Genomic DNA, 13723 nt, shown 5'->3' on the forward strand with positions numbered 1-13723 from the left:
TAATCTCAGGAAAACCTCGCTGCCCATCTGCCTGCTCAGTAATCAGCTGGTACTTATTCCCAGGCCAGGTGTGAAAGCAGCAAAAGCATCTTTAACACAGGCAGGACCATACAGGCTATAAGTTATACTCAGGTCAATTTGCAGGCTTGGAAATGTTCAATTTTGGTTCTGATCGGGGACATCGTTCATCACATTTCTCTGGCCCTACTTGCCATCCTAGTACCTTCTCAGGGTTCTTTCCTCCTCATTCCCTGATAACGTTTTTACCATCCCTCCGGAGTAGTGGTTGTCAACCCTGGCTACACATTAGAATCATCCGGGTAGATTTACAAACTCTTGATTCCAGCTGAACTCTAGATCGATTGCATCAGAATCTCTGGGAGTAAGGCTGAGATCCAGGCATCAGGGTTTTTACATTAATTAATTAACTAATTAATTAATTTTAAGCTCCCCAGCGATTCTGATATGCAGCCGGAGTTGAGAACAGGTGCTCTAGCCCCTTGCTGCTCAAAGAATGGTGGAAAGACCAGCCACATACAGCACCACCTGGGACCTTGTGAGAAATGCAGAACCTCAGGGCCCAGTTCTGACCTACCGAAGCAGAATTTGCATGTTAACAAGGTTCCCCGGGATTTGTGTGTACATTAAAGTTTGCCAGGTGCTGCCCCATCCAACCAGCTTGGATCCCCCTTTGGGCTGTATTACAGCTTTGACAGAACCCTTCGGAGATTCTGCGGTCTTGTCTGCTCTCCGGTACTTTCTTGTAACTTCCTTTCCAATCTTTGCCTCTTGCCTACCATTAGCCTGGTTTCATGCAACAGTAAATACACACACATCTACATATTTACTAGTGTCCAATAAAGTACACACATTTAAAGTGTATAATTTCACGACCAAAATAATAAACATGTCCATCACCCCAAAAGCTTCCTTGTACCGCTGTGTAATTCCTCCCTCCCAGTCCTCTCCCTGATGTCCCAGCCCGGCCAGGGAACCATTCATCTGCTTTGTATCACTTTAAGTTCATTTGCATTTTCTACAATTTTATATAAAAAGAACTGTACAGTATGCACACGTTTGGGGGGTCTCGCTTCTTTCACTCAGGCTAATTCTCTTGAGACTTACTCATGTCGCTGTGTGCATCGATAGCTTATTCACCCTAAAGCCATTTTATCTTTCTAGAAGAATCAGAGTTACAGGACAGATGTGCCGCAGCCTCCCCCCAGCCCTCGCCAACGTGAACTTTGATGCTTCAGACTTTTGGCCTTGCTGGGTTCCGTGGTTTTGCCAGCAATCTCTATACAGTCACGTGACTCCTCAACTGAAATGACAGCTTCATTTCCAAGTGGAACAAAGCAGAGGTAACATATAAAGAAGTGACAACAGAAATAGCGAGGTCAATAGTTTGGAGTAAAATCCTAAAAGAATACATTTATTTTAAAATAAAATCATCTCATAATATGTGTAAAAGGACATTGACCGTTTACATGCACACTTTTTACAGCCCGCCACCAGATGATGCTATCAAAATGGCCTGAAAAGGAAAGGCTACTTTTAAAGAATTCCTCTATAGTAGTGGTTTAACTGTTGTAAGTATTGTAATAATAAACATCTTAGCCAAGTGCGTTTCAAATGCCTGTTACTGAGATAAAACTCCTCTTAAGGCCACTGAGGTCTAGAAGTGCCATTTAGGAATGTTTAAAGATGTTTTCCTTATAATATGAGATGTTTATGGACTTGTCCTATAAGATATTAGACTGTATTATAAGCTACCATAATTTAAACAATTGGTATAAAATTAGATTAATGGGTCAAAATAGGTAGCCTAGAAATAGATGTTACAATATGCATCTGTCTCTATGAAATAAATTTATGATAAAAGAAATGTTATAAATCAAACAGGATGACTGGAGTGTCCATTAATTCAGCTGAGAAAATTGGCTGCTTGGGAAAAGTAAATTTTTTGTACCCCAGAATAAACTGAACATGAATTTAGAATCTGAATTTAAAAATACAAAGCATAAAAAATTCCAGAGTAAAATAACTGTGAATAGTTACTTGGTCTCCAAGTGAGAGAGTTTTATCAAGGCAAAGATAAAAGAAAAAAGTCAAAAAGGAAATGATCACTGCATTTTATTTGAAATAAATGTAAAACTTGAATTTCGGATATAATAAAATATAAAGTCTACAACAAACTAGAGAGATATTTGCAACAATAGAAAATGTTAGTAAATTTTCCTTACATGTAGAGAACTCCAATAAATTGATAAGAAAATCATGAAGTGTATAAAAGAAAGCCAGTAAAGGGAAAACCAGTTCACAGATGAGGAAACGTGAACAGAAAATAATTTAAAACAACTTTAATTAAGTAGTAATCCAAGAACTGCAAAGGTTTCAAAAGAAATTATATGTATATATTCATTTGTCTATGTATTTTATTTTATAATACTCAGTACCAGCTACTGTGTGATGAATTGCCAATCTACTGATGGGATTGTGATTGCTACAATATTTTAAAAAGCAACTTGGCAATTGTATCATTAGCCTTGAAGATATTCATGATCTTTGATCCAGAGCAATGAATCTATCTTCCATTTGGTACTGTAACTCCTGCTACTACAGACCAACAGCTGAACTGACTGTAAGAATGAAAGCTTTGGGCTTCCCTGGTGGCTCAGTTGTTGAGAGTCCGTCTGCCAATGCAGGGGACACGGGTTCGTGCCCTGGTCCGGGAAGATCCCACATGCCACGGAGCAGCTGGGCCTGTGAGCCGTGGCCGCTGAGCCTGTGCGTCCGGAGCCTGTGCTCCGCAACGGGAGAGGCCACAACAGTGAGAGGCCCGTGTACCGCAAAAAGAAAAAAAAAAAAAAAAAAAAAAAAGAATGAAAGCGTTAAAGGGCTAGAGTACAAAATGAAGTTTTCCTTCAAAATCTTCATTAAATGGCTCTAAGAAGATTGACTCATCTTTGAAGAGCATCACATCGGGTGAGACTCACGTGATTGCTGACCCTCCCCAGTTCCCACCTGTTTCTGTAAGGGTTAGTGTGCTTAACTTCCTCTCTTAATCTATTATATATAAGATCTTTTCTTTGTCTGAGTCAAGAGAAAGAAAAACTCATCGAATAAATAAATTTAATAAATAAAACATATTAAATAATTCTTTAAACAGTGTAATTTATTCATTTATAGTGTGCCAGGATAAATTAAAAGAACTTTCATCTTAAAATGCTGTGTGAAGTCTATTGTGTAAATGGAGGTATTTTGTAAACTAACCTTAAAACTGTAAATTGACATGTTTGGTCAAGTTTAATTTGTTTTGTTTTCTTTTCCTTTTTTCATTTGAAAACTACTTTAGCAATAATTCCATGATTACCACATTCTGCCATTAAGAGATGTTTGTTAGTACCCTAACACTGCAGAAATCTTAATGAGTATGAACTCATTCTATCCATCCTTGTCAGTTAAGGTATTCGTTTCTTGACAAATAAACCCTTTGATACTTTCAGCCTCAGAAATCAGTCTCAAAGCTATTTCCGAGTATAGTTTGTGTGAAATAAAAATGTTTAGCTTTGGTGATAATTTTTCCAAGCTGACGTCCCTTGGGCAAGATACCTTTTTAGTGCTTTTATTTGGTTAGACTACACTTTTTCTGAAATATTTTTGTAACACGTAACTTTTTTTTATACTTTTGCCATTTGAAAATGTTGTGGTGTAGCTGGTCTGTAATTAACTTGCAAATTTAAAACTACCGTTGGCTTTGTAAGTCAAAAAATAGGTGATTTTGTCCTTGTATATTGTCATTCCATCTGCAGAAATCCTATTGATCTTATAGCTACTACTGGTTTCTTCACAGTTCACAAATGAAGAGTAAGAACTTCAGTGAATGCGACTATTAAGCCTGTTGGGAGGTGAATCTCATTTCACCAGAATTAATTTCTGTTTTTGCACTAAAACGATGATGCAGGGTGAGGACACATCACTCTGAAATTGGAAGACGTCCCCACTGAAGGCTCCAAAGTGGCCTGCTCAGCTGAGTTCCAGGTTACTACTCATTATTTTGTTCACCCATTGGGGAATTCGATTATTTTATGTGTTGGGAGATGGCCATTCTAACTACTGTTGACTACCTCTGTTTGGGGAAGATATAACAAGAAAATAAGAAAGAATGTATACGAAGGGAGAGGCTGGTTATTTCTTCCCACACATACTTCCCAGAAGTTGTGCTTTTACTCATATGACCGACAAATAGATTTTTGGATTCACTATGATTTTTCACCAACAAATATTATTATTAACAGATTTTCCTATTTCCACTAGTCCTTGCAATAGTTTGTAGTGTTTCAATCAGAACATACTGTAATAATCAAAAACTTAATTCCATTATAAAAAATATTGAATAAAAGGATTTTCAAAAAAAAATAAGTTGAAAGCATCATAACAACTCATGGTGCATTTTCTCTTTAGAAATCACATTTTGGGGCTTCCCTGGTGGTGCAGTGGTTAAGAATCCACCTACCAGTGCAGGGGACACGGGTTCAAGACCTGGTGTGGGAAGATCCCACATGCCGCGGAGCAACTAAGCCCGCGGGCCACAACTACTAAACCCGTGCTCTAGAGCCTGTGTGCCACAACTACTGAAGCCCGCACGCCTAGAGCCCGTGCTCCACAACAAGAGAAGCCACCACAATGAGAAGCCTGCACACCGCAATGAAGAGTAGCCCCCGCTCGCCGCAACTAAAGAAAGCCTGCACGCAGCAACAAAGACCCAACGCAGCGAAAGGTAGAAAAAAAAAAAAAAAGAAATCACACTTTTTAGTTCTGTCCACTGAAAAGAACTAGAAAAAACAACCAATGCAATGGCAACAGCAAGTACACTTGAGCCCAGATTATGATCTCTGAGTACCATTCCTCTCCACCCACCCCCCATTAAAAGGTACCTGGGCTCCTTAAGAAAAAGCAGGTATGGGTCAGGAAATGTACGAGACTAGCCTGAAATACTTCTTCCTACCAGAAAACAAGGAGGCTTTTAAAGATTCTAGGACTCATGACAAAGGAATCATAAATCAACTTGAAGGAGCTCCCACTGGCCAAGAACGGGACAATTCAAATAGCAAAAATAATAGTCACTGCAAAGTATTTGAACATGTGAAATACTTCAATATTTGTAGTTTCATAGTGATTTTAAAAATTCATTGGTCACCTTTATAGGGTGCTAAGAATCAACTCATTATTTAAAAAACTTAGAAATAGGAAAAGAGCCATGCATCTAGACTTTCTTCTATGACTACTACCTCAAGGCACCAAAATAATAGATGCTAATAAATGCAGAAAGAATGGTAGATGAGACCAGCACCATTTTGCAGTCCCTAATGAAATAATGGATCTAGGCTAAAATCATTTGTTAAAAGGCTAATGGGGAACTTCATAATGGATGGATGAGACTGGTAAAACCTGATCCTACGGATAAATCTGAACATCACAAAGAGAGGGACAAACAGACATTATGAGTCTCCTGATGGGACGAGTGCCCAGGAAGCACACGGCATATGACTTAAGAAGTATATAGTTCTTAAGTGCTCTCTCTGCCCCCCTCCAAAGAAAACAGAAAAGAATTCACTTATAGATGAATCTGATTGAGTCTCTAGATAGAACTAACCGCTTAACAGAAAATACAGGGGTTAGAGAAACACTACACCCACGCCAGCATTTGTTCTTTCTTGTCTTTTTTTTTTTAAACATCTTGATTGGAGTATAATTGCTTTACAGTGGTGTGTTAGTTTCTGCTTTATAACAAAGTGAATCGGCTATACATATACATATGTCCCCATATCTCCTCCCTCTTGCGTCTCCCTCCCACCCTCCCTATCCCACCCCTCTAGGTGGTCACAAAGCACCAAGCTGATCTCCCTGTGCTACGCGGCTGCTTCCCACTAGCTATTTTACATTTGGTAATGTATATATGTCCATGCCACTCTCTCAGTTCGTCCCAGCTTACCCTTCCCCCTTGTCTTTTTGATGATGGCCATTCTAACAACAGTGAGGTAATATCTCATTGTGGTTTTAATTTGCATTTCCCTAATGAATAGTGAGGTTGAGCATCTTTTAATGTACCTGTTGGCTTTTCACATATCTTCTTTGGAGAAATGTCTATTCAGGTTCTTTGCCCATTTAAAAAAAATTTTTTTTTTTTGCTATTGAGTTGGAAATACCATATTTTGCCTAGCATATTGGCATATAGTAAAACACACGGTAACACCTGGTGCCAATGAAAGTTTAAAGAAATGGATACGCTCGTGTGCTGTGGCTGTATTATAAACTACTGCATCCTTTAAAAAAATTTGGCAGTATCTATGCAAATCTGTGGATTTACTTTGACCAAGCAAAGGTATTTCTAGGTATCTATTCTACAGAAATACATTTGTATGAAGGTGTGTGAAACATTCAGTGTAGCACGGTATACTACAGTGAAAATGAGAGGAAATCTAAATATTTGTAAATAAAAGACCAAATCAATTATCGTACAACCATACCAAGCAGTCACTAAAAAGAATATGCTTGTGTGGATATAGAAAACTCTCCAAGGTATATTGTGCAAGAAAGTATAGAGAAACGTGCATAACACAATCCCACCTGTGGTTAATAAAATCCAAACTCTATAGATGTACATATGGACATTAATATGTAAAATTATAGCAAAATATCTGGAATGAAATACACAGTTGAAGTTTGTTTTCTCTGGAGATGCTCTAGGATTGGAGCGTAGGTGAAAGGGAAAGTCCACTCTTTACCATTTATATACATTCATGTGTGTATATTTGAAAGGGCAATGTATTCAACTAATTGTCAATTAAAAATTAAAACCATTCAAAAATACATTAAGTGAATGGAAGTACACCAAAATGGTAATTGTGATTTGTAGATCTCTGCATTCTTTTTATGCTTTCATTATTTTTTATTTCTATAATAAGACTTTCATCATGAGAAAAAAGTTATTTTTTAAAGTGTGGTAGCGTTTACATGAAACCACCTATTTAAGAAGAGGTTAACAAGTTTAACTTTGTTGCATTAATTTTTCTTCAAGAACAATATGGTGTGTTCTTTTTTTATTATCAATGTCTTTATTAAATATCTTTATACAATGATAACTTCCCCCTTTCTTTAAGTCTCCCTGTACTCTTTTCTTCCCAGCACAGGTTGGATTAAGCCTTGTTTCGTAGTGTCCTATGGATGCTGCAGTGACATTCACTCCACTATATGGAAATTGTTCCGTGATTTAACTATTTCTTGAACAAGTATGTGTTTAGTATTTACTCCATGCCAGAAACTTTCTAAGTGTGGTACAAAAACAAACTCTTTAAAACTCATAACATCTCTAAGAGGAAGGCATAATATTTTTCCCCATTTTGGAAATGAGGAAACTGAGGAAGAGAGAAGTGTCCATCCCAAGGTCATAGTGCAGGTAAGAGGTGAAGCCAGGATTTGAATACTAAGTTGTCCCCCAAGTAGACTATGACTCTGAGTCCAAGGGATCAGGGCACGGTCTCCCCAGCATCCAGTACATTGTGCTTGGGAACGTGGCACAGTAAACGCCAACCGCAAGAATGAGAGCTGGGGATGGATGTCTGAGCTTTGAGAGTGAGAGAGAAGTCCAAGAAAATGAAGGATTTATTTTTGGCTTTGGGTTATTATTGATGGGAAGTCATAAATTTAGGTGGCAAACCATGAATAGGAAGGAGTTCTGCAGCTCGAGACCAGACCATCCTTTTCCTTGCAGCGGCTGAATTAAACCTTACCTCAAAATCGGCGGGCGTAATCATGAATCCACAGCAGGGCAAGGAAAACAAATGGGGAGGCTTGATTTTAATTTTAAATTTATTTATGATTTTAAAGGAAGATTGAGGGTGGAAAGAAGAGCTTTCTTTCCTCTGTTTTTATTCAGATCTGTCACTTTAAAATATAGTTGTCCAAAGCTAGGGTTAAAAAAAAAAAAATTACATCCCCATGGAAACGCAAAAAAACTCTCTTTGTTTGATATGCTGACAAAAAACAGGAAAACTTAATCATTTGCCTCTTGAGATTTTTGTTGTTTTTTTTTTTGGTGTTGCTTTTGTTTGTTTTTAAAATTCTTTTGTTAGAGAGGTGTGGTGAGGTTTTTCTAGATCTGGGGGGGCACGGAGGGTACTATTATACAATGAAAAGGAAAAATGAGCTGACAAGTCACTGTTCTAGTGGCCCAACAATCTGAACTGTCATTGATAGAAAGCAGAGGTGTGTGTGTGTGTGTGTGTGTGTGCTCGTACGTAAGGGTGGGGACTACACTTCTCAGTTGCGTGAGAGCTGATAGGAGAAGCTAGGTCTAGAGAGCTCATAGAGTTGGACTGGCAGCACCATGGACCCGTCGACATCCTCTTGATCCTATGAGACCTCTGGCAACCCACCATCCCCACAATAAAACTCACAAGAAAACATGGCGCCATTGGTGATTATGCAATAATACCTCCATCTGCTTTACCCAGCACCTCTGCCACCAGAACAGACCTTCAACATGCCTTGTAAATAACCACTCTTCCCGGGTGACTTACAGGAGGCAAGTAGTAAAGAAGAACGGCCTCATTTATTTTACGATTCCTCTGGTGGGGCAGTTCAAAAAAGAAAACTGGGGGCTGAGAAATGCCGGGACTCACTTCTACGGCTGATTTCTGGCACCCTTGGAAATTACAATTTGCCGCCTCCCCCCTCAGAGAAAGTAAGAATTTATAACAAACCTGTAAAAATGAATGCTGACCATATTGATTTTAGTATCTGTATAACCTCTTAGGGAGAAGGAGGGCTATTCATCACCACGTGGGTAGAAAATTTCCCTTTGCTTATTTACATGCTATTTTAAAGTTAAAGCAAGTCCCATTTCTAAGGTCATTAAGTTCAAGCCTGGCAAAGGGATCAAAGACAATTGCAGAGCTAGGGATGCTATCGTATACTCGATCTCTGAAGAGACTGCCGAAGAGCTTAAATCAGAGTTTGGTTCTGCTTCTGATCCTTTGGAAGAAATAACGGCTTGGCCTCTTCAAGAAGGCAAAATGTCTCACGTTTTTAGTGAAGGGAGAAATTCTGAACGAGGGATTAGGAATAACCTTTACTTGCCTCCCCTTTATGTAAAAGCTTAGCGTCACTAAAGAAAGAGGCAAGATGTGCTGGGTGAGTGTAATTAGTCTTCGAGGGGGTGCCTTCATCTGGGTAGCAAGTGTGACTCCAGATCAGAGTCGTCGTGATATGTTTTTCCATCTCAAAGTAAATCAGAAGGGGTGGTGACCCCAGCAGGCTGTGTGCGCTATAGGCACATGAGTCCCACCCGTGGGAATCGGGAAACACTGCCGTGTATTAGGGAGTGGCATTTCCAGAGTCTGCGCTTTATTCCTGGAAGGGTCCAGAGCCACTGTCTTCCTAAAACGGGTTAAGTCAGCCTCTCTAGAGGCCTGCCTTTGTACCTGTGAACTCTGGAATGGAACGAGCCCATGAAACCCAGGCAAGCGATTCCTCAACAGTTGGGTCTATGCGTGTTCCTGGCAAACACACTGCATTACATTACAGCTCAGGCCAGCTTGGGAAGTTTATTTGATTTGTGTTATTTTTCCAGTTTTGCTGGGTAAGGAATTTTCAGTGTACTTAAATATCTTCAGAAGACAGACTATTATTCATGAAGCAATTCTACAAAGAAAATATCTGATATTCTTTACTTAGCACATTTCCTCAAAGGGAGCCTGTGCCCTTGCTGGGATGCTTAATTTCTCTCTCTCTCTCTCTCTTTTTTTTTTTTTTTGCAAAGGAAACTTGTTTGATCTTTTAGCTATCAACCTGGTTTTATTTTTATTTATTTATTTATTTTTAATGGCAGGCTTTCCCAGGGTTCATTAGAACATCATAGAAGCATCTACCCCTTGTTTCTCTCATGACACAATACAGGGTACCCATGTTTCTGGTTCTGAAAATGAAAGAGCTTACCCTGACCAAATCAGGGTAACCAGGTTTTAGCCCCAGCTTGTTTCCTGATTTTTTCTGTGTGACCTTGAAAATTTTATGTAACACCACAGGGTCTGTTTTTTACTCTTGAAATATGTGGCTAATAATTCTCTCCCTGCCTCTTGCAGTGCTGGTTATCAATTCAATCCAGCAAACATTCATGAGTATTAACTCTGGGCCTGGCACTGTGTTAGGCTGAATGAGAAAAGGATCCTGCTTTCTGAAACACAGAATGCAGGAAGATACCTGCTTTGAGCATCATTTGAAGATATAAAAAAAAACCCCGCCCACCTAAGGAATTATAAACGACATGAATCGGCAGATGAATTCTGGAACAGACCTTCCAAACCTGCTCCTTCCAGAAACAGCTTTGGACCTTGAATCTGGGGTCATCTATATGTCACTGAAAATAACGTTCACTGTGAGCTCTCTGGGCTTCCTTCTGATTGCAGTGTCACACTGAATCATGCTCACTTGGTACAAGAAGTAAGAATGAGGCTCTAATGAGTTAGACACTTGCAAGAAGGATATATGCTATCTCATTAAATAGCAGGTTAGAATAAATAAGGGCTTAAAAATTTCACATAAGCTTTATTAAAACGTCATACAAATTCAGTTAACCAACTATCTGACTGCTGCCGTATGCAAGCACTATTCTAGGGGCTGGAGAGGGTACAAAGATAATCCTCTGACCCGTCTCTCCCTACTCCCCAGTGAGGCCAGCGCTCTGCTACTATTACATGTTCTTGTTGTGTCATGACTTCTTTTGCAACTGTTATAATTCATGTTTATTAGTAGCTCATTTGTGAAACCTTTGCCAGAGGCTCTTTGAGGGCAAAGACTGTCTTTCTCACTACCGTATTCGAGTGCCTACTTCAGCATTGATCCTTAATATGTGTGAATGAATAAATAACAGCGCTGTACTACCCATGGGTAATTATGTTGTCATGAGCATTGGGGGAGATATACTATTAATATTTGTGGATTGATGGATGAATGGCTCTAGCCTGAGGGTGTAAATTCTGGTCTGGGCTCAAGGGTTTGCAAGAGAAAGGGGTGTGGTTCATTGTTACCCCAGGATTACCAGGCCTGGTACATTACTCCATTCTGTACTGAAGGGTCTAAAAGACCATGTATAATTACAAAGCACATAGTATAAAGACGAATGTTATAATAAAATACAAGTTGGTCATATGTTTTTACTATTAAAAGCATCCAGATATTGGAAATTTATTGATTTCTTTACACTAAATTTAATAGATTTCTTTGTTTAAAGGAAAATGCAAAAATCACATTGAATGAAAAGTTAGAAATACCACATGCTAATTTAGTGTCAGGTGCTAGAAGAGAGAGAAATCTACACACATGTACCCACAACACATGTCCCCCATGCATCATGTATGACTTTGACTTTTTCCAAGATGGTAAGTTGTGAGATTACATTCACAACTTATCTGTGATGATAACTGCAGTGAACCTGAAAAGCATTTACTTGGAATTATTAAATCAATGCAGCAAACATTTATTAAACATGAAGTATGTACCAGGCGCTGTGCTAGGTGCTAGGATGAAGACTGGATTTAAGGGAAAATCAGTGATGGGGAATGACATGGGAAACAAGTGATTAAGAAAAGCCGAACCCCTTGGAAATGACTGGTGCCCTACCAAACAGAGCCATCAAATACTGACCTGAGTACTGAGCACAGGACGGGACACTGAAATCTTTCAGAACACACTCTCTGGCACTAATGCTAGACTACCAATCTGGAACAGTTTGAACTTAAATAGGGAAATACGTTCAACCATTCAGAGTTCCCAAGTGGTCAGAAAAATAAGATGACTTCACAATAAACACCCAGCTCACTCCTGCTGCCTTTGTGGGTACAGTTTTCTCTCCAACACCCAGAGAAGGGCTCTTTCCTGGGACGGACCTGAAGCCTGGTGAGCACAATTAAATTAAAAAGCTAACCAATAAATCTCCGGACGTCCACCGCTGCCCTCAGTAACGTGGTACAGCTATTGATCCCCACTAATGATTGAGTGATTAAGGAGGATAAATTGCCTATGAATGCAAAGCAAGCTGAAGGGCTCCCAGCAACAGAGCTGTTCATTCTTTATCAATCAGTGCCGTACTTGCCTGTGTAATTTCAGCGCAGTGTCCTAAGCCCCCTTGGACATCACTTCCGTGTCAGGAGTGTGGTGTTTTCAGCATCTTTGCTCACCTGGCTTTGTTTTGACAGCTTCTGATTTCCTCTTTTGTTATCTTTTCTCCTTGGGCAATGGCCTCTCTTCTTATGTACTTTCTAGTTGCCAGATCATATCTCTAGGAGTCCATTGTTATGAGTTAGCACGTGCAAGCAGGAAACTGGTTGATTGTCAAGCTACAGCGTATTTGGTTGTGTGTGGTGTTCATCATACAGATCCCCTGGTTGGATTATGCTTTGGTTTCTAGGCCGGGAAAACCACAGCATGAGAGAAATGAAGAGATGACCTCTTTCCTCCATTCCATTCACATCCCCTGGGAGAGCTCAGTGAGCATTAACATAAAAATGTAAAAAGGTATTAACTTAAAAGCTGGTGCCAGAATTTTTCTGGAGGGAATAGCTTTGGAAAAGTGTGTAGAAGCACAAATGTGTAGTCTGACTGTTGGAGAAGCCCAAAGAACGAAATCAAAAGGCTTGCTGAAGTGTTCTGCATGAGAGAATAAGAGAATTTGCTCCTGAGAGAGGATGAGAGAGCAGAGTTTGGAGGACAAGGAAAAACAAAAGGGACGAGAGAAGGGGCAGTAAAAGCTGGAGAGAGACTGGGATTAGGGTTAGGGAGGAGCCAGTGGAATTTTAAGAAGAGTGAACACAGTCTCCTGTGTTTTGTAATAATTATCTTGTGATTATTATGTAAACCAGTGGTCCTGTGAGTGTGGTCCCTGACCAGCAGCATGAGCATCCCCTGGAAACTGGTTAGAAATACAAGTTCTCAGGCCCCACCCAGACCTCATCAATATGAGAATGCTGCACAGAAACCTGTGTTTTAACAAGCCCTCCACGTGATTCTGATGTGGTCTGAGTTGGAGAACCACGGCGCGGTTGGGGTCTGTGTACCCGCGAGGTCCTCATCTGCAGATTCAACCAACCACAGATTGTGTACTATGTTTACCATCTCTGTTGGTTGAATCCGTGGCACACAAGGAATATGAAGGGCAAATACAGGACTTGAGCATCCGTGGATCTGGGGTATCTGTGGCTGTCCCCGAACCAATCCCCAGGGATTCCGAGAGACGACTGTAAATCTTTCCTCCTCTCACCGCCCCACACCGAGTGGCGATTAATGTCTAGACATTCATAGATGTTTTGGGTAACTGTTCATGATGTTTCTGAGGCAGCACAGGTGTCAGCACTGAGAGATATAGGATTCCTACACGTAGAGATGGCCACAACAATATCCCCAAGAAATTTGCAGAAATGTTTGGACTTTCACAGGCCAAGGAATTAAGGGGTTGTGGCAGTTTTCTCTGGGTTCTGGGGACCGGGGCAGACCCATCTGCCATGTTCATGCAGTAAGCCTGCTTCCCACCTCCCAACTCTTATGTCTCCTCCAACAAGCTTCCAATACTCCCTCCTTGCTTCTTGCTCTCAACAGATGATCTTGCTTTACATCTTACTGAGAAACACAGAATCACAGGAGGGAACAACCTCGTCCTCCTTCCACT

General features: G+C 40.1%; 1 protein-coding gene across 1 annotated transcript in view; it reads right to left on the minus strand.

Moving 5' to 3' along the window:
* F13A1 (coagulation factor XIII A chain) overlaps positions 1–13723 on the minus strand; it is a 140398-nt gene that overhangs the window by 79092 nt on the left and 47583 nt on the right. The window lies entirely within an intron of this gene.

The sequence above is a fragment of the Monodon monoceros genome, unplaced genomic scaffold (genome assembly GCF_005190385.1).
Source record: "Monodon monoceros isolate NGI ecotype Baffin Bay Population unplaced genomic scaffold, NGI_Narwhal_1 Super_Scaffold_3, whole genome shotgun sequence".
NCBI lineage: Eukaryota > Metazoa > Chordata > Mammalia > Artiodactyla > Monodontidae > Monodon > Monodon monoceros.